This window comes from Rhinoderma darwinii, chromosome 12, assembly GCF_050947455.1.
Source record: "Rhinoderma darwinii isolate aRhiDar2 chromosome 12, aRhiDar2.hap1, whole genome shotgun sequence".
Taxonomy (NCBI): Eukaryota; Metazoa; Chordata; class Amphibia; order Anura; family Rhinodermatidae; genus Rhinoderma; species Rhinoderma darwinii.
In genome coordinates this window covers 83480350-83501093 of record NC_134698.1, presented here as the reverse complement: position 1 = coordinate 83501093, position 20744 = coordinate 83480350, and the positions used below count along the sequence as shown (strand labels likewise).

The following is a 20744-nucleotide window of genomic DNA, read 5'->3' as shown; positions in this document are numbered from 1 at the left end:
ACCCGGTCAAAAGCCTTGGCCTGGTCCAAGGACAGGATGTACCCCTCCCACCGACCAGAATTTCCCTGCTCCACTGCCTCTCGTACACTGAGGACAGCACTAAATGTGCTGCGGCCTGGAACAGAGCAATGCTGGACCGGCGAAAGGAGCCGGGATGCAAACTTCACCAGCCGATTAAACAGCACCTTTGCGAGAACCTTTCTGTCCGTATTGAGCAGCGCTATGGGACGCCAATTCTCAATACGGGTCGAGTCTTTACCCTTCGATAAAACGATCAAGGCCGACCTCCTCATTGACATTGGCAAAGTACCCGAGGAAAGGCAGTCATTAAACACCTCAGTCAAGAGGGGAACTAGGGTTCCTTTAAAAGTCTTATAAAACTCGGATGTTAAGCCATCTGGCCCTGGCGATTTTTTGAGGGCAAGCCCATCAATCGCCAATCCCACTTCCTCTTCCTTGATCGAGTCTATCAAAACACCGAGAGAGGGGTCTACCCCTGGCTCAGGGATGGTTTCAGCCAGGAAAGCCGACATCTCGTCTCGGTTTGGATCTTGCTTCCCCAAGAGGTGCGAGTAGAAGGATCTGACGACCTCCAAGATCCCTGATTTGGATCTCTTCAGAGATCCTGTACTATCAATCAGTCCTGTCACAACCTTACGACTCACTGACATCTTACAGTTCCTGTAGGGGTCGGGCGAGCGGTACCTCCCGAAATCCCTCTCAAGAACTAAAGATGTGTGCCTATCATACTGACACCTCCTGAGCAAAGCTTTCACCACGGAGATCTCCTCCCCACTATCCCCGGTTGAGACCAGATGTTCGAGTTTCCTCCTCAGTTCCTGATATAGGTGGTACCTACTCATGGACCTGAGGCTCGAGAGCCTGCCGAAAAATCCTGCCACCCGGACTTTAAACAACTCCCACCACTCAGACTTAGTACCACTGAGATCCAACAAAGGTACCTGGCTCTGAAGAAAATCCTCAAAGGCCTGTCTTATCTCCGCTTCTTCCAAGAGAGTAGAATTCAGCCTCCATATACCTCTTCCCATCTGGAGGGACTCTGCAATGTTCAAAGAGAAAATAATCATACAGTGATCGGAGAACTCCACCTCAACAAGGGACACTGGTGAAGAGATGGCTTCCTCCTTCAAAAAAAACCTGTCTATCCTAGACCTACAACTACCTCTACGATAGGTGAAACCCGAGTGGCCTGGGGTATGCCTGATGTGGATATCCACCAGGCGAGCATCGCTAACTATATTTTTTAATGCTACACTATCATAGGTCAATTTTTTATCTCCGGAACCTCCTCTATCTCGGGGCCTCACGACAGTATTGAAGTCCCCTTCAAAGATAACTTGTCGACCTGAAAAAAGGAAAGGCTTAATCCTCATGAAGAGACTTTTACGGTCCCATTTGCTCTGGGGTCCGTATATATTGATTAGTCTTAATTCCTGTCCCCTCATGAGGACATCTAAGATCAAGCACCTCCCCATTTCTAACTGAATCATCCGTCGGCATGTTACCGGTGCGGTGAAAAGGACCGCCACTCCGCTATAGGGCTCAGCCGCAAGAGACCAGTAGGAGGGCCCGCATCGCCACTCCCTCCTAGATTTAAGGACGTCTGCCAAAAGTGACAGCCTGGTCTCCTGCAAAAACAAAATGTCGGCTTCAACTCGGCCAAGAAAATCAAAGGCTGAAAATCTCGCCCTATCTGACTTAATGCTGGCAACATTAATTGATGCCAGCGTCAATGGAGTGGGTGCCGCCATCATGGATGTTTGAGTTAGACGGCTTTCTTCTTCCCACCCCCCCTCTATCTGATGAGGACCCCCCTTCTTTGCCTCGCTTCTTGCAAACTGAGGAGTCCATACTCACCACCCTATTCCCATCTTCATCCCCAAGTTCCGGGTCGACTCTAGGGTGCCCTACCATGCCCTCCCTCTTAGTATGAGAGGCTGGAATGTCCACGAGAGCATGGTATCGATCAGTAGAGCGCACCAGGGGGGTACAGGATTTACCTTCCTGGGCCAGGGCGGGGCCAGATGTATTTGGCCCTTGGGTTTTGCCTGGTGTCCCTTTTGCTGTAGGCTGAGTCCTCTCTTCCTCTCCCACACTTTCATAGTGGGAGGACTGAGAGTCCTCAGCCCTCTGCTCCCTTTGGATCCTCCTCATCTCCCCGTTCAATTCGGCCTCCCCAGGGGCATCAGCTTCAGGGGGGGCATCCAGATCCGAATCAGAGGTTGTCCCAGTTTCCTGGAGCGCCCTCCAAATCCTCTCCTTCCTTCACTTCTCCGCCCTTCTCTGGCGAGAAGGGGGACCCTTCTTTGCATTCTTCCCTTGCCCCTGTGCCCCATCGTCCCTGCCCGCACCCTCACCCACGGAGGCCTCCCTCCTCTCATCCTCTGCAGGTTTGGAACAAGCATTGACAACAGAGCGAGGACACCGACTGAACGGGTGACCTAAGTCACCACACAGGTTGCAGCGAATACGGTCACACGATGCGGCTAGATGACCAATCCCCCCACAATGAGCACACTTCTGCACCTTGCAGCCTGCACTCAAATGTGAGGGGTCGCCACACCGGTGACACAACTTCGGCTGCCCCTGGTAGAAGACAAGGATCCGATCTCTTCCCAGGAAAGCAGACGATGGTATGTGGGACGCCGTCTGTCCCAGACGCTTTAATTTAACCATGAACGTCGAGGCCCCTGACCAGATGCCAAACTCATCCATGTTCTTCCGTGGCATCTCTACTACCTCTCCGTACCTTCCCAACCAGGTCATGATATCAATACAAGAGAGTGACTCGTTACGGGTAAGAACGGTCACTCTCTTGGGACCACTTTGGCGAGAAATTGCTTGTGCAGCAAAGTCTCGCCAGCCAGGCTCGTCCTTCATCAGCTCGTAGTTCCCCCAGAAGACCTCAAGGGACCCTAGGTGAACAAAGCTGATGTCAAACTCGACCGAGCCATGAGGATGTATCAAGGCAAAGATGTCACTCGCCTTGAAGCCCATCCCCAGCAGGAGCTCCACCACCCTCTTTCTGGGAGGGCACGCATCATTGCCACGCCACCGGAGACGGACCACATTCCTCCTGGCTACAGCCTGCCCGGCTGTTGGGAGCGACCACTGATCTCCTCGTTGCTCTCGGAAGGCATTTAGACCATATCTGTCTATCCAGAAAGACAGGTCCTTCTGCACTCCCCCTATGGTTAGGGTTTGCTTTCCCTCTCTTAAAGCGTCCAAGAGACGTTGTTGCAAGTTACCGTCCCCGGACCTTGAGGATGAAGATGGGTGGGCCCGCTGTCCCCCCGCTGCCACACCAGCATAAGACCTGCCGGATGTCACAGCAAGAGGAGCGCCAGGCCCATTGCCCCTGGTTGATACCCCATCCCCACCACCCACAGACACAGCACTCAACACCCCATTACCAGCAGACACTCCAGCAACTTTATTTACAGACACCTGCATACCCCCAGCAGTTTCCACATCCACAGCTGCAACTTTTTCATTTAACCCACCAGGTCCCCCTGCAGTCATCCTTCTGGCCAGGCCTGGTTCTATGTTATGTATTTTTGCTGTACATTTTGTTTGATTAGACATTGCTTCAGTCTCCGCATCATCAGGCACCTTTGCAGGGACGCCACCAGATGTTATAAGCGATGTCCCCGCTGTGCCCTCCGCCTCATTAACCTCCATCTGTTCTATGCACGGAACATTTTTGGGAAAGGGGCCACCGTCGCCCCCGACGCCAGCAGCCCCCTTCTCGCCTACACCACTTTTCAGCGATGCGGACGAAGGAGCCACTGACGTCACTGGAGCCGCCTCCGGCGCCGGACCACTCCCCCCTCCCACAGAGGAGTGGCCAACAGAGCCGGAGCCCCCTCTGTGACCGCCCTTGTCCGGAACGTCTGACGGCTTTACTGCGACACCGACAGACTTCCGGCTTTCAGACACCACATCCGGTTTCTGGTTTACCCGTTCTCCCGACCCCTGACTCGCATCAAAGACCAGTTTCCCGGGCTCGCCATTCACCGGACACGGGGACACACCCCCTGGCGTCACCAGGCCACCAGTACCGCCCCCTTTGCAGGGGTTGGCGTCCGGCGCCATTTTGACCACCACGTGCTCTAATGCCGGACCCATAACACTCTCCCCGCATTCCCGCTCCAGCCCCACTGCAGAGGCTTGAGCTGGGGGTCTTGCGGGACCTGCGCCCTGATCCTGACTTTCATCAGGCTCAGAGCACAGGAAGGATCTTGCTGTATACACCATTTTAAATGAACCTTTAGCAGATTTTTTTTCCTTTTCCTTTTTTTTCTTCTTAAATTTTTTTTTCTTTTGCTTTTCCTCCTCTGCGGGTAACTCCGCACCAAAACAAAATCCCTGGAAGGATACCGGCGACTCCACGTTACGGATCTGAGTGAGTAATCCTGGAGGCCGCTCACTGTCAGTTTCAAAACACTCCTGATTATTCCCAGCTGTGTGTCCACCCTCCTCCTCCTCACTGCTCCTGGGTGCCTCAGAATCTGAGCCTTCTCTGGACTTTACATTTTCATGCTCCATTTTCTCCCCCACATTTTCCTTTGCTGTGTCTTCCTCCATACTTTCTATTTTTATAGGTGCTGCCATCTCGGCAAACCTCTCTTCGTTTTTTAACTTTTCTCCAAACACCCCTCTGCCTGCCAAAATCTCCTCACGTCTCTCTTCCACTTCTTTTATTTCCTCCAACAAGGATTTCACATTTAAACGGTATCGGGACCTCTTACCTCCTGTGCATTTTGCAGCCCTTCCTCTGGCGACCGCCAAGTCCGCACGGAGCCGTTGCAGCGACTTCCTGAGGTCCCGATACTCCTCCAACCGCATAGCCAGACGGGAGCTGAAGTTCTCCACCGTCTCTCCGGTCCTCAGCTGTCCCCATTCCTCCACACGACCGTCATCCAAATGTCCGGACGGTGCTGGTCCTTCTCCAGACGACAACACCTCGATCACCATGCCGGACCGCGTCTCCATACCCTTATCCAGGGTTCCAGCCTCAGGGGGAGCCAGGACAGCCTTGCCCCGAGATGATCTCCTCACCCCCGCGACTGTTTTCATATTCCCAGCCAGCTGGGATGACCCTCTACCCCCCGCTGGCATGCTCCGGGAGGTAGAGGTCTGAGGCTCCATCCTAGGATGGAACCCCCCTCAGGGTACTTTCCAAGCCCAGGCAGATGGTATGAGGCCTGGGCAGATAGGATAAGGAAAGTCCCTGGATCCAAGGCCTGCACGGTAGTCTCAGCAGCTCTCTCCACACGTCCTACTCCACCCACTCCAGAGCTGCACTGACTATTCTGCTGGTGGAGTCACTGTGTACATACATTACATTACTTATCCTGTACTGATCCTGAGTTACATCCTGTATTATACTCCAGAGCTGCACTCACTATTCTGCTGGTGGAGTCACTGTGTACATACATTACTTATCATGTACTGATCCTGAGTTACATCCTGTATTATACTCCAGAGCTGCACTCACTATTCTGCTGGTGGAGTCACTGTGTACATACATTACATTACTAATCCTGTACTGATCCTGAGTTACATCCTGTATTATACACCAGAGCTGCACTCACTATTCTGCTGGTGGAGTCACTGTGTACATACATTACTTATCCTGTACTGATCCTGAGTTACATCCTGTATTATACTCCAGAGCTGCACTCACTATTCTGCTGGTGGAGTCACTGTGTACATACATTACATTACTTATCCTGTACTGATCCTGAGCTACATCCTGTATTATACTCCAGAGCTGCACTCACTATTCTGCTGGTGGAGTCACAGTGTACATACATTACATTACTTATCCTGTACTGATCCTGAGTTACATCCTGTATTATACTCCAGAGCTGCACTCACTATTCTGCTGGTGGAGTCACTGTGTACATACAATACATTACTTATCCTGTACTGATCCTGAGTTACATCCTGTATTATACTCCAGAGCTGCACTCACTATTCTGCTGGTGGAGTCACTGTGTACATACATTACATTACTTATCCTGTACTGATCCTGATTTACATCCAGTATTATACTCCAGAGCTGCACTCACTATTCTGCAGGTATATGAGTAAAATTGTGGTACTTATATCAGTGGTGGCTTCCAAAGAAGCTGCTACTTTCTTATAAAGAGTCATACACAATAAATAATGTTTTTTCTCCTGTCTCCCCCATACATACACACTCATCTTAGCCCTTTCTTAGTAGAGAGTCGGGATACCCCCATACACATTAGATTGTTGTCTGATCCCACTAAAATTGTCAGGTTCGGCTGAGTTTTGTCTAATGTGTACGGGCACCTTTATAGCCCCCCCCCCCCCCCATGTGTAGGGTAGCGTTCAACAGCATTGCTCATATATTCATCATATACTGTGGTAAATCGGTCACTTCGGCGCTTGTTCCTCCGCCTGGACAAGTTATGTTCTATACAGAAATGAGCAAAACAGTTTGGCAAGTTTTGTCTCCAGATTTCGGTGAGTCGCTGCCAGAGAAGCCTCTCCATGATTCCCGGGGCTGAAAAACTGTTTGGAACAAGTCACAATAAACAGACAGAATGTTATGATTCATCAGATCGGCGCCGTCTCTGGTCTTAATCTTTTCTCCTCTTCCGGCGGCCATGTTGTGTCGTGTTGTACTAACCAAAGACTATTAGCAAATTATCTGACATCTGATATTCCACTGGGTCCGGAGGGCCATGGTGGGGGAGGGGGTTCTATTATTTTGTTTCTTGACTGAGCAAGTGAATGAGGTTCATCGTCCTTTTTGAACTACTCGATCAGTGATGATCATTGAGATGATGGTTGAGTAGTCACTGGGTGTGTTTGGAGTCCTATTATTTCCCCGTCCGCTGGTGAGGGAGGGAAGAGCAAAGTCCATTAGAAAAATTCAGAACTTTTCATTTATATAGAGATTAATTCTTTACCGATGACGGACGGATATATATTCGTCACGGTGGGGGCTTGTACCCGCTTTGTAACGGACATATTCGTTGCAATGATCTCGTAGGTACTGACCAGTGTACCCACATATTTATCTACAGGAGTGCGGCTGTAATACACATCTGAGCTGGTGCCCCATCTGCTGGGATCAGAGATAACTCTGATCATAGCAGCTTAACCCCTTAGATGCAGTAGTCAATGATGCCCTTGGCATCTAAGGTGTTTGACAGAGTTCCCTCTGTCAGCCCGCTGGCATCCCAAGAAGCGATCGCGGGGGGGGGGGGGGGCAGATGGGTTACCATGGCAGCGGGGACCCCAAGGCTGCCATCGGTACCTGTCTATTAGGCCATTCCGGAGGCTTTGGAGTAATATGGAGGACAGTGTATTCCAAAGCATTATACAAGCGATCAAACGATCGCTGCTCCAACAAACAAAACAAATAAACAAAAATGTACGAAAAATAAAGAAATAAACTTTTTTTCTCCTAAAAAGAACTTCAATGTTTTTGTTTTTTACCAAAAATCCATATTAGGTACCGGCACAATCATTATTTATACAACACGGACATGTCGTAAAAAAAATAAATATGGTGGATTCGCTGTTTTTGTCATTTTCCCCCAAGAATGATATGTACCTCATAATGGTACCAATAAAAACTACAGGGTGTCACACGGCTACATTGATGGAAGAATAAAAATGTTACGGCTCTTCAATTTCAGCGACACAGAAATAACGTTTTCCTATAAAACATGTTTTTATTGTGCAAAACTTCTAACACGTAAAAAAGAATATACAGATCGTGGATCGCCGTATTCGTACCGACCCATAGAATAAAGTTTACGTGTTATGTTTACTGCATGGTAAACACAAAGAACACTGAAGAGCACAGCAGAACTGCTGATTTTTCGCATTCTTTTCCCAAAAAATGAATTACAGAATTAATAAATGAAATGGCGCCATTGAAAAATACAACTTTGGGGCATTTTTACAAAGGACCTAATGACGCCAAAGTACAGTGTCCAACGGCACCCGCTAGACGGCCTCCTGAGATGATGATGGGGCAATAAAATAGCTATCGAAGCGCTTCCCCAAGAAAGGTCACATGACTCCTAAACGATAGGAGGAGCCCAGAGCTCAAGGCGCTTGGGAGGATTGTGGCCCCCTGATTGGCTCCAGCAGGCACCCCATGCTTCTGGCCACCATTTAACCTTGGACATTGCACAGATTCCCCGGACTACAGAATGTCGGGACTGGACACGTTTTCTCTTTAATTGCTCATTTTTTTTAATCATTTTTGAGAACAAATTCAAAAATTTCCAGCATAATTGCCATTTTACGAGCGCCCTGCAGGGAACCACTTGAAAAAATTGATTACAAAGATAAAAAAAATACAAAAAACCTTACAATAGAATTCTCTAAATGGAGAACGTAATGGGCGCTTTTACAAGGACATTTGTTTTATCTAATAAAAGTCAGAGTTTTAAGAGAAGTCATTAAGAATAATGCCAGCTCAGTTACAGAGCGCGGGAGCTTGTTGCTCTGGTTGGCAGCGGCGGTTCGTTACACAAAGGCCAATTAACAATGGACGCTCCGACGAGTCGCGGCGAATACACAAATCCAGATTCTTCAATTGCAGCCTCAACATTTCCAGACGGGATGAGAGGGAGAAATTACTACAGCGATTTTTTTATTCTCTCATGTCAAACTAATTTTAAACGACGAGGAAAAGTATCCATTCACTAGAATAAAGCTGAGTTGCAATACCAGACACAGCCACATCCAGATGGATGGCGCTGTGTCAGTTACTGCAGTGAAGGGGTTGTGGTTTTGGGATGGTCCCCGACCAATCACACATTGATAACAGGTCCTAAGGTTACGACATCAATGTTATATCACAGAAAAACCCCCTAATGCATTGGGGACTGTAGACATAGTCCGTGAGATCAGAGCTCGGTGACCGAGTGACTATGATGTAATGTTGTAAAGTTTATTTACACCACCCTGGAGAAACCCTTTAAGAGATATCAAATCCTTTCACCCCTGCGGTCGCTGAAAACTAATAGTTTTGCAGAACGGATTAATTTCTCTTCAGTTCTTTACTGTATTCTTTAGGGTGTGACTTTTCCGGTTGCCTAGCAACCAATTATTATCTTCAAGGTGACCCCCATTTGAGTGTACTATGCTACGTGTACAGAGGTGGTCACTAACAGGGGAACCCCTCAATGACCTCCATATTCCCTAATATTGAACATGGAAAGAGGACATCCCCTTTAAGACTCTGACCCATATCCGGCTCCACGCTTTAGTGATACTTTGTAGCGTCATGAGGCCGTGGCGTTTGATACATAGTTACACCTCATTAGGTTTCGCTTTCTTCCATGTTCGCGGACGGTTTTATCGGCGCTACAAAATGTGGTGAGAAGATTTCAGTTCAGGACGTTTCAAAGAGCAAATTTCTAGTTTGAAGTTGAAATAACGATCCACGAACAGAGGAGTCTGCAACGCGCTTTCTGCTTTCCCTTTTTAGCCGCGGTTTAAAATGATCTTGGCTGATTTTAAGGGGAAACAAATTATAATTAGAGGCAACTAAGGAGATGGAGCTGCTGATAAACTAATTAATTAGAGAAATACAAAGTCAAGACTTTATTACGTTTCTTCATGTAAATGAGGCGGCTGCGTATCTGACCCGAGGAAAGGAACATGTGAGATCCTGCAAAGCGGCTCAACCAGGACAACGTCCAGATGCCATATTAGAACTAGGGGTCACAATGGGGGGCAGCATAGCTCCACTTACACCCCTCGTCAGGGCACTGGGGCAATGGCCCCCATTTCTCCTGTGATCTAGTGCTATGTACACCCTAAATTATGGCTAATGGTAGCTTGGGGTTGTCATTCAACTTTTCACTGACTGAACGGCATAGACACACAATCTCTTCATTTTTCTGACTGGGTGTCAGTCTTTACTGCAGTTCTAATATTCTATTCAAAAACTATGAAGCTATGAAGGCCCTACCCATACAGGGCAATGCGTAAGTGTCACTCTTGACAATGCAGTATTTTGATGAACCAGGAAGCTCAGGACGAACAGAGCTATAAGCCAACTACTGGATAGGGGAATGCGGCAGCGCATGGAATTGTTAGAGGACTGAAGTGAATAGAAACGATAAGATGAATCCATGATGTAAAATACGTAACACGTCTGCCTATGTGGCTGGGATCTACGGGGCATGGATTAGGGTATATCAGTCCATGGCATACGACGCCCGCAAACACCCATATACATATTAGTGCAGATCAGTGGTCTATAGGGTATACTTATGTAAAAAGGGGTCCTATGCTTTCATAGACTGGACGGGGTCCCCCTATCTAATACACAACGTCCCCTCTCCATACTGATTGTGGTGCATTGAAGAACAGCACATACTGGACATCCCAGTGCTTTCCTATCCACAGCCGGCCTATTCTATAACATAGGAGCTTCTGCCTATAGGACAGCTGTTCCCTACAAATCATTACATTGCTCTCCAGTCCATTGGCTGAACGTGTAGGATCCCTTAAAGGGGTTGTCCGAGTTTTTTTTTTTTTTTTACATGTAAAACCACATTACACATATTTACAATTGCATAATAGACTTACCTGTGCAATCTTGCTTCTGTTCTCTGCTCTGGCTTCTTTCTTCCTTCTGGTCACATGAGCTCTGACATCACCTTTTCAGCCGCCACCACTGTCGTGTCGTATCCCGATCACATGGTCTCGAACCAGAGAGACCTCGGATGGTATACGACACGTCACTTGTCACGTGGTGTATATCGGCTTCTTCTGCTTCACAGCCTGTAACGCGCATGCGCTGTCACTGCTGTTCTCGCATTCCCTGCTGTTCTCGCATTCCCTGCTGTTCTCGAGATGACAGCACGGGCCGCGCATGCGAGTTACAACAGAACAAGCCGATATACACCACGTCACAAGTGACGTGTCATATACCCAGCAAAGAATTCAAGAGCGGCAGAGCCGGAGCAGAGAGAGACGTCAACAATCAAGTTCCCGACAGCAGGATCTGGAAACGGGGCCACTTTGGAAAACGTAAGTATATTACAAAAGTATTTGTATTTAGAACTTACATGCATTAAAGGTTGTTTTTTTTTTGAAAATACGATGGTATCTCGGACAACCCCTTTAAGTGCTTTGTATCAGGTTGATTACATATCAGATCACAGTCCATAACCCTGATAACACGGACAAACCCCCTGCCACCTCCGCTGGATTTTTAGTCCTTTGTATGTAATTTACGGCGTACAGAAATCAGCGCAGCAGCGGCCATGATTTGGGAGGAAGATCTGCTCTTCCGGCTCATCTTTCTATGTCTGGAGGAGCTGAACTTCTAATTGTGGAGACATGATAAGGACACATCCTTGCCAGCGCTCTATGAAAGACAATCAGCCGGAGATGTCATTAAGCCGGTTATGGCGACATTGTGTCCTCGTGCTGAGAATAAACCGCCCTCTAGTCCTATTATAGCAGAGCACATTAGCGCTGTCATCGCCAGAGCTGACGCTCCTCTAGATCCACATCTACAATCACACACTTGTCTATTCATGGCAATGTCAGACGAGCCATCATATCCGGGGAGAGCACCGCCACCACTACCGCCGCCATCCTGGAGGCCGTTCAGTGGAGACTAAAGAGTAACTGGCAAATGAAAAGACATTTTGCTATTTATAGAATTTTCTAGAATCATCACAAACTGTAAAAGAAGAAACCGCACAATACGCGGCAAGCCAACGCCGTAACGACAACATCTGGTTTCGGCCAGGGCATCATGGGGAATTTTTGTAGCGCAACTTTCCAATTGTTACTATTAAGTGACAGCTTTTATACTCAACAAGTGTGACATCTCATATTTAATCCAGGTTCATAAATGGTTTATAATCAAGAGGGGGTCTGATACATTGTATCTGAATGTTTCTATAGATATATGCAGGTGGAGCAGCATTTCATGTATCGCTGCCGCCAATGTCCCCATTATATAACAGGTGCCAGTGATGAAGAGATGACAAATGAATGAAAGGGTTTTTCCATTTTTATGTGGATAAAGCTTAATCTGTAAAAATGAGAGGTCCTACAACTTTCTAGTAGACTTTATGTTTCAATTCCTCACTATTTTCAAGATATGTGTTTGCTGTCAGTGAATGAGATCAATCTAGTATTCTTACTTGCGGCACACAGTTGTATCCATTGTAGATCATCCTCTGTGAGTGACACAGCCTGGACTCCAGACTGATGCATTGTAACAAACTATCAGAGAGATGCTGATGTGTTTAGCTCACAGAGCATTGTCTAGACAAGGGGTCTATACCGCTAGTATCGGCTCTGCTCCGGGACTCTGTGGAATTCCCTGACATCGCTGCCCTTATATGGACAGTGTGTCAGGGTCTTCCCCAGAGCAGAGCCCCGGGCAGAGCGCTAGTATCGGCTCTGCTCCAGGACTCTGTGGAATTCCCTGACATCGCTGCCCATATATGGACAGTGTGTCAGGGTCTTCCCCAGAGCGGATTCCCGGGCAGAGCGCTAGTACAGGCTCTGCTCCGGGACTCTGTTAAATTCCCTGACATCGCTGCCCATATATGGACAGTGTGTCAGGGTCTTCCCCAGAGCGGAGTCCCGGGCAGAGCGCTAGTATCGGCTCTGCTCCGGGACTCCAGTTCTGGGCAAGCCCCTAACATCACTGTGGCAGCATCTGCGAAGTGCACTGCGGCAGCATCTGCGGAGGGCATTGTGGCAGCATCTGCGGAGGGCACTGTGGCAGCATCTACAGAGGGCACTGTGGCAGCATCTACAGAGGGCACTGTGCCAGCATCAACAGAGGGCACTGTGGCAGCAACAACAGAGGGCACTGTGACAACATCAACAGAGGGCACTGTGGCAGCATCAACAGAGGGCACTGTGGCAGCATCAACAGAGGGCACTGTGGCAGCATCAACAGAGGGCACTGTGGCAGCATCTACAGAGGGCACTGTGGCAGCATCTACAGAGGGCACTGTGGCAGCATCTACAGAGGGCACTGTGGCAGTATCTAGGGGTGTGTTGCATTATCTACAGAGGGCACTGTGGCAGCATCAACAGAGGGCACTGTGGCAGCATCAACAGAGGGCACTGTGGCAGCATCAACAGAGGGCACTGTGGCAGTATCTAGGGGTGTGTTGCATTATCTACAGAGGGCACTGCGGCAGCATCTACAGAGGGCACTGCGGCAGCATCCACCGAGGGCACTGCGGCAGCATCTACAGAGGGCACTGCGGCAGCATCCACCGAGGGCACTGCGGCAGCATCTACAGAGGGCACTGCGGCAGCATCCACCGAGGGCTCTGTGGCACTATCTAAAAAGGGGCTGCCCAATCTTGACATGTGTGCCAGAAGCCAAACGCTGCCAACTGAGCCGCCGGACTGCATTTAGCGACACTTAAACTGGAAAGCTGGATTGTTGAAATAAGCACGTGGAGAAATATCTCAAATTTTAAACCTAGCGCTATTATTATAGTAATGTATTATTAGTATTATAGGAATGTAGTGTTATTATAGTAGTTCAAGTAACTATTGATTAACAATAATTTTGTATTGTATCAAATTTGAAAGTAATGCGGCCCGTCAACTTCCCATTTTTTCTATATGCGGCCCACTTACCCGGCCGAGTTTGAGACCCATGGTCTAGACTGATACAATTGTATCCATTTCTTGACTGAGAGCAGGACTAGGCATGTACCAGTTTGCTGCCTCTGAATGTAAACGAGAGAGTTCTCATACACTGACAGCAATATCTTGAAAATGATGAGGAATTGAAACATATTAGAAAGTTGTAGAACTTCTCATTTATACAGTGATTAAGCTTTATTTACCTAAAACCGGAAAACGTAAAACCAAAGTTTATTAGAAAGTTGCAGAGTTTTGCATTCTACAGTGATCAAGCTTTATTTTTTTAAGATTTAAGATGAAAGAATTGTGTTTATTGGATATCAGTAAATAATGAGGAGAGACAACGCTGACTCCAAGAACTCCATGTAAAATGCTATTAGTTAGAGAGACATGAAAAGTGACCCGCTGAGACGCCCAGTGCGGACCCCACCATGTGTCACCCAGAGACCCCGAGGATTGCGTCTGAGCTCAGTAGGGAATAAACTGCAGGAGTCTTTTATCTGATGAATACTGTGTGGTTTATGATCGTGCCGATAGATAGATAGATAGATAGATAGATAGATAGATAGAAAGAAATGAGATAGATAGATAGATAGATAGATAGATAGATAGATAGATAGATAGATAGATAGATAGATAGATAGATAGATAGATAGATAGATAGATAGATAGATAGATAGATAGATAGATTATGAGATAGATAGATAGATAGATAGATAGATAGATAGATAGATAGATAGATAGATAGATAGATAGATAGATAGATAGATAGATAGATAGATAGATAGATAGATAGATAGATATGAGATAGATAGATAGATAGATAGATAGATAGATAGATAGATAGATAGATAGATAGATAGAAAGAAAGAAATGAGATAGATAGATAGATAGATAGATAGATAGATAGATAGATATGAGATAGATAGATATTAGATAGATAGATAGATAGATAGATAGATAGATAGATAGATAGATAGATAGATAGATAGATAGATAGATAGATAGATAGATGATAGATAGATAGATAGATAGATAGATAGATAGATAGATAGATATGAGATAGATAGATAGATATGAGATAGATAGATAGATAGATAGATAGATAGATAGATAGATAGATAGATAGATAGATAGATAGATAGATAGATAGATAGATAGATAGAAAGGTGAGCTCCCTCTAGTGGTGGCTGCAGCTAGACAGAATGTTATCATGTAATTCTTTGTCTATGCAGGGGGTTTGGAGCTCTGTATCAGGAAAATAAAGCACTGCCCCCTATAAAGATATATTCTGGAATTAGTCAGCACATAATGTTGGACCTAAGAATGACACGATGATAAGGGTGGAGATCCCCTTTAAGCTGCTTTCTTATTGGTTGGTTAGTATTATTAGTGCAGTGTTGTAATCAGGGTCCGCTGGGTTTTCCGCCCGCAGTCCTCCTCGCCCTCCATTTCTCGGCTACATCTTATTTTGTCATTTACAGCATGCAGAGAATGATAACGAGATTGTCGCCGCTCCCCGGGGCTCAGACACAAGGTGAATATATTCAGTCCAAGGTCAAGTTTAGACGCAGCAGCGGATCCGCTGCCGTCCCTCAGCCGGTGGCGCGGCGCTCTGATTGTTATTGCTGCTTTCTCTCTTGTCTCCTTGTTTGTTGTGTGGCTTCTCTGCCTATAATTACTAGATTTGCCGATGCATTGGTCGTATTTATTCACTTTAATGTGTTATTGCTTAAGTAAACGCTGGTAATCGATGCAAATTATAAATTGGTCTGGTAAAGCGCTCTGTGGATTGTTCTCGGGAAAAGTCGATGCCGCCTCGTTCCTTCATAAACAGCGGCAGGAGGGGGAGAAACATCTGGAAACTTTGTAATGAGGTCACATAGGACGGCTGAATGTAATGTATACTAGAGGGGTCAGTACCCTCTCAATATAATGTCATTTACGGATTATCACCCCCATCATCTCTGCAGGAATCGCACTATGGAGTTTATTGAGAACATTTAACCCTCAATTGGAATGTTTAGAGTTGACATATGGGATAAATGGCGTATATTACATAAGCAGGGTTATAATCATATGTGGACATGTTACTGTACTCCACAAGATCAGCAAACTCCTCTGCTGAAATGCTCTGTGCTGCTGAGGGACCCTGCTCCTTCCATTATGTTACTCTCAGCATGTGACTTCCCACCAAATCAGCACACTCCTCATCTACTGTCTGTAGGTTATCTAGAAGTCAGCCGAGTCTGAAGGGAATAAGACGTGGCAGCAGGACCAGACTACACAGAGTTGTTTGTAGTCTGTTACCATGGAGACAGAAAGGTCTGCATAGGAGCTATAGGCATAAAACGATAGATTTTTTTAAACAAGATTATTTACAAGGTTGCAATTTTAAATATCCTGACCAAGTGGCTTGTTGGCACCTGTGGCACCCAGCACCCGGGCACATGTCCTGTAGCCTTCCCCGAGCTTCACCCCTGGATCCGTGTACATTACCGAAGCCTCTAAAAGTTGATGTTGAAGTTTTCTTTTCCAATAAAAGCGTTATGAGGCGTTCTGTCCAAAATCTGCTTAATTAAGTGAAAATTAAATCTCAGACAATGCCCTTGCTGCCAGCGCAGAGCTCGATCCATTAACAAGTTAGTGTATTGAGCTGTGAGACGGCATTATGAATATCGACCCATTTTGCAACAGAGAATTAGACATTAGCTGTTTTTAAACAATGAAAGATGAGATGTTTCTCCCGCGTCTGGAGGGTCTCACCCCCTAATAGTAACAAAGAGGAGAAGTAAATAGCACTCGCTGTTATCACTTAATCAATATGCGTCCAGCGCCTAATGGGGATGAGTGGAATGAATGGGCCTAATCCAGGCAGAACCTTCTATAAATCATCAGGACCAGCGACTTCTGTTCTGAGGGCACGGAAAAGAGACATCAAAGTCTGGAGGGACTGTCCGCTCGACAAAAAGTTTCCAAAAAGTTATGAAAGGTGATCAACAAGCAACGGGACAGGCAGACGGTCAGGTGAGTACTAAGCTGCACCACAGTCAGGTGAATACTAAGCTCCACCACAGTCAGGTGACTACTAAGCTCCACCACAGTCAGGTGACTACTAAGCTCCACCACAGTCAGGTGACTACTAAGCTCCACCACAGTCAGGTGACTACTAAGCTCCACCACAGTCAGGTGACTACTAAGCTCCACCACAGTCAGGTGACTACTAAGCTCCACCACAGTCAGGTGAATACTAAGCTCCACCACAGTCAGGTGAATACTAAGCTCCACCACAGTCAGGTGAATACTAAGCTCCACCACAGTCAGGTGACTACTAAGCTCCACCACAGTCAGGTGAATACTAAGCTCCACCACAGTCAGGTGACTACTAAGCTCCACCACAGTCAGGTGACTACTAAGCTCCACCACAGTCAGGTGACTACTAAGCTCCACCACAGTCAGGTGACTACTAAGCTCCACCACAGTCAGGTGACTACTAAGCTCCACCACAGTCAGGTGACTACTAAGCTCCACCACAGTCAGGTGACTACTAAGCTCCACCACAGTCAGGTGAATACTAAGCTCCACCACAGTCAGGTGAATACTAAGCTCCACCACAGTCAGGTGATTACTAAGCTCCACCACAGTCAGGTGAATACTAAGCTCCACCACAGTCAGGTGAATACTAAGCTCCACCACAGTCAGGTGACTACTAAGCTCCACCACAGTCAGGTGACTACTAAGCTCCACCACAGTCAGGTGACTACTAAGCTCCACCACAGTCAGGTGACTACTAAGCTCCACCACAGTCAGGTGACTACTAAGCTCCACCACAGTCAGGTGACTACTAAGCTCCACCACAGTCAGGTGAATACTAAGCTCCACCACAGTCAGGTGACTACTAAGCTCCACCACAGTCAGGTGACTACTAAGCTCCACCAGAGTCAGGTGAATACTAAGCTCCACCACAGTCAGGTGACTACTAAGCTCCGCCTAGGACTTGCTTTCCCGCAATGGGTTCGGAAAGAGGCGGGGATTATGCAGATTAGCAGAAGATTGGCAAGAGATTTGGACACTTTCCCTGACAGAATTAAGTGGGAATGTAAATATCCCATAATGTCGGATTCAAATTATATATGGCAGCAATGGTCATTATATGAATATAATTTCAGGGGGGAAATGTTTTTTAAAGTTATTTTCTAGTAGTAAAAAAAGATCTCTGCTTCCTCTATCTAATAGTGACTCATTTACCTAGTCCTGCTCTCACAGCTGATGGTTTGTTACAATGTGTCAGTGCAGCTGTCAGGCAGAGCAGGAGAGAGGTTTCCATTGCTGCTATGTTTAGCTCAAAGATGAGGGCACAGCTATAGTGGATGCAGGGGAAGCAGTGATGCCCAAAAGCCCCTCCGCCACCTAAGAAGGCACTGGTATTATAGATGGCACATGGTAGGTGCCCGGTGGTGCAGAAGCTTCAAGTTACACCTCTGCTCAAAACCTATTGTATAAACTGATACATTGTAACAAACCATCAGCTGTGTGAAGTATTAGGTTTATACAGCTTTTTCATCCACTCGATGTAAATAAAAAAAAGTACCCATTCACTGACAGCAAGCATAGCTCTTTATGATGCTGAGGAATTTTAATACAAACTCTACTAGGACATTTTTATTATAGATTGATTCAACACTTCTGGACCCCAGTACAAACTCTGTACCGGACCCCCACCTACCATGTGCCAGTTATAATACTGTATAATAATGTGACGGGGGGATTTTGGGGCCCCTCAGGCATCCGAGCCCAGGCGTGACTACTACCTCTGCTCCCCGAATAGCTTTGCCCCCAATTAAACTTTATTCCCATAACCCTGGACAAGCCCGATAATGAATGTGAAGCGCCGTCCTGTTCCTGCAGATATGGCCCCCCAGTCCCCAGATTCCCCCCAGCGCCTGTTCTCTTCATCTGGGGAGGTGTAATGTGCGCGGCACGGGGCGCTCCTGGATATTGATGGCGGCTCGTCCTGCTCCCTCCATACACCTGGGAGCGCCGCACGCTGGAATATTATGTTTTATTATCCATGAGAGGTGACTGGGAGATTTTATTCATTAATATTTCTGTCAAGATCATTGTGCAGAATGCAGGGAAGGAACATGATCCGACAATAAGAAAGAGGCACGCGCAATCCCCTCCGGAAATCTATGTAGGTGATCTTCTGGTAATAGGCAGAGAGAAGGGAGCAACGCTCTGCAAATATCTAGGGAGGCCAGTGATGTAATAGTCTGCAGAATACATCACTATATATCTGTCAGGAGGTAGAGGAGAAATGTTCTGCAGATCTGTAGAGAGGTCAGTGGTGTAATAATCTGCAGGATGTATCACTATGTATCTGTCAGGAGGTAGAGGAGCAATATTCTGCAGATCTGTAGAGAGGTCAGTGGTGTAATAGTCTGCAGAATACATCACTATATATCTGTCAGGAGGTAGAGGAGCAATGTTCTGCAGATCTGTAGAGAGGTCAGTGGTGTAATAATCTGCAGGATATATCACTATGTATCTGTCAGGAGGTGGAGGAGCGATGTTCTGCAGATCTGTAGAGAGGTCAGTGGTGTAATAATCTGCAGGATATATCACTATGTATCTGTCAGGAGGTAGAGGAGCAATGTTCTGCAGATCTGTAGAGAGGTCAGTGATGTAATAGTCTGCAGAATACATCACTATATATCTGTCAGGAGGTAGAGGAGAAATGTTCTGCAGATCTGTAGAGAGTTCAGTGGTGTAATAATCTGCAGGATGTATCACTATGTATCTGTCAGGAGGTAGAGGAGCAATATTCTGCAGATCTGTAGAGAGGTCAGTGGTGTAATAGTCTGCAGAATACATCACTATATATCTGTCAGGAGGTAGAGGAGAAATGTTCTGCAGATCTGTAGAGAGGTCAGTGATGTAATAGTCTGCAGAATACATCACTATATATCTGTCAGGAGGTAGAGGAGAAATGTTCTGCAGATCTGTAGAGAGGTCAGTGGTGTAATAATCTGCAGGATATATCACTATGTATCTGTCAGGAGGTAGAGGAGCAATGTTCTGCAGATCTGTAGAGAGGTCAGTGGTGTAATAATCTGCAGGATATATCACTATGTATCTGTCAGGAGGTAGACGAGCGATGTTCTGCAGATCTGTAGAGAGGTCAGTGATGTAATAGTCTGCAGGATATATCACTATGTATCTGTCAGGAGGTAGAGGAGCGATGTTCTGCAGATCTGTAGAGAGGTCAGTGGTGTAATAATCTGCAGGATATATCACTATGTATCTGTCAGGAGGTAGCGGAGCGATGTTCTGCAGATCTGTAGAGAGGTCAGTGGTGTAATAATCTGCAGGATATATCACTATGTATCTGTCAGGAGGTAGAGGAGCAATGTTCTGCAGATCTGTAGAGAGGTCAGTGGTGTAATAATCTGCAGGATATATCACTATGTATCTGTCAGGAGGTAGAGGAGAAATGTTCTGCAGATCTGTAGAGAGGTCAGTGGTGTAATAATCTGCAGAATATATCACTATGTATCTGTCAGGAGGTGGAGGAGCGATGTTCTGCAGATCTGTAGAGAGGTCAGTGGTGTAATAATCTGCAGGATATGTCACTATGTATCTGTCAGGAGGTAGAGGAGCAATGTTCTGCAGATCTGTAGAGAGGTCAGTGGTGTAATAATCTGCAGGATATATCACTATGTATCTGTCAGGAGGTAGAGGAGCAATGTTCTGCAGATCTGTAGAGAGGTCAGTGGTGTAATAATCTGCAGGATATATCACTATGTATCTGTCAGGAGGTAGAGGAGCAATGTTCTGCAGATCTCTAGAGAGGTCAGTGGTGTAATAATCTGCAGGATATATCACTATGTATTTGTCAGGAGGTAGAGGGCAATTTTCTGCAGATCTGTAGAGAGGTCAGTGGTGTAATAATCTGCAGGATATATCACTATATATCTGTCAGGAGATAGAGGAGCAATGTTCTGCAGATCTGTAGAGAGGTCAGTGGTGTAATAATCTGCAGGATATATCACTATGTATCTGTCAGGAGGTAG

The 20744-nt window shown here is 46.6% G+C and overlaps 1 long non-coding RNA gene across 1 annotated transcript in view; it reads right to left on the bottom strand.

The window, feature by feature from the left end:
* The window catches only part of LOC142664582 (uncharacterized), a 31341-nt gene extending 20556 nt beyond the window's left edge, over window positions 1-10785 (bottom strand). Inside the window, exon 1 of the long non-coding RNA XR_012851323.1 lies at window positions 10621-10785. This is a non-coding gene — a long non-coding RNA (uncharacterized LOC142664582). The remainder of the gene's footprint in view (window positions 1-10620) is intronic.
* Between the last annotated feature and the right edge of the window lie 9959 nt (window positions 10786-20744).